The sequence below is a fragment of the Hipposideros armiger genome, unplaced genomic scaffold (genome assembly GCF_001890085.2).
Source record: "Hipposideros armiger isolate ML-2016 unplaced genomic scaffold, ASM189008v1 scaffold_21, whole genome shotgun sequence".
NCBI classification, from domain to species: domain Eukaryota; kingdom Metazoa; phylum Chordata; class Mammalia; order Chiroptera; family Hipposideridae; genus Hipposideros; species Hipposideros armiger.
Genome location: NW_017731371.1, coordinates 5,257,072 through 5,258,715, shown reverse-complemented (window position 1 = coordinate 5,258,715; position 1,644 = coordinate 5,257,072).

The window sequence follows — 1,644 nt, the reverse complement described above, 5'->3', positions numbered from 1 at the left end:
CAATTTTACTTCCTCCTTTCCAATTTGGATGCTTTTTATTTCATTTTCTTGTCTGATTGCTGTGGCTAGAACTTCCAGAACTATGTTGCATAGAAGTGGTGAAAGTGGGCAGCCTTGTCTTGTTCCTGATCTTAAGGGGAAAGCTTTTAGCCATTCCCCATTGAGTACGATGTTTGCTGTGGGCTTATCATATATGGCCTTTATTGTGTTGAGATATGATCCTACTATTTCCACTTTGCTAAGAGTTTTTATCATAAGTGGCTGCTGAATTTTGTCAAATGATTTTTCTGCATCTATTGATATGATCATATGATGTTTATTTTTCACTTTGTTAATGTGTTGTATTACATAAATTGATTTGTGAATATTGAACTAATCTTGCATACCAGGAATGAATCCCACTTGATCGTGGTGTGTGATCTTTTGAATGTGATGCTGAATTCAGTTTGCTAGTATTTGGTTGAGGATTTTTGCATCTATGTTCATTAGAGATATCAGCCTGTAGTTTTCTTTTTTTGTAATATCTTTGTCTGATTTTGGGATCAGAGTAATAGTGGCCTCATAAAATGTGCTTGGGAACCTTCCTTCCTTCTGTATTCTTTGGAATAGTTTGAGGAGAATAGGTATTCTTTTTTTAATGTTTTGTATAATTCACCTGTGAAGCCATCTGATCAAGGACTTTTGTTTGTTGGAAGCTTGTTGATTACTGATTCAATTTCTTTGGTAGTAATTAGCCTGTTCAGAGTTTCTGTTTCTTCTTTGTTCAGACTTGGTAGATTGTATGCTTCTAGAAATTTATCCATTGCTTCCAGATTGTCGAATTTGTTGGGATATAGTTGCTCATAGTATTTTCTTACAATTTTCTGTATTTCTGTGGTATCTGTTGTCACTTCTCCTCTTTCATTTCTGATTTTATTAATTTGGATCCTCTCTCTCTTTTTCTTGGTGAGTCTGGCTAAGGGTTTGTTGATATTGTTTATCTTTTCAAAAAACCAGCTCTTGGTTTCATTGGTCTTTTGTATTGTTGTTTTGGTCTCTGTTACATTTATTTCTGCTCTGGTCTTTATTATTTACTTCCTTGTACTCCCTTTGGGCTTGTTTTGCTGTTCTTTTTCCAGTTCCCTTAGGCATAAAGATAGTCTGTTGATTTGAGATTGTTCTTGTTTCTTTAGCTAGGCCTGCATTGCTATGCATTTCCTTCTTAGGACTGTTTTCGCTGCATCCTATGGAATTTGGGTTGTTGTGTTTTTATTTTTGTTTGTCTTGAGATTGCTTTTAATTTTTTTCTTGATCTCATTTTTTTACCCACTTGCTGTTTAGTAACATGTTATTCAGCCTTCATGTATTTGTGTGCTTTCTGGATTTCTTCTTATGATTGATTTCTAGTTTCACAGCATTGTGGTCAGAGAAGACACTTGATATGATTTCATTTTTCTTGAATTTATTGAGACTTGTTTTGAGCCTAACATATGGTCTATCTTGGAAAATGTTCCAAGTGCACTTGAGAAGAATGTATATTCTGTTGCTTTAGGGTGAAATGCTCTAAAAATATCGATTAAATCCAGCTGGTTTAGAGTGCCATTTAATGCAGATGGCATATATATTTAATTTAATCATTTAATGCCACTCTTTCCCTGTTGATTT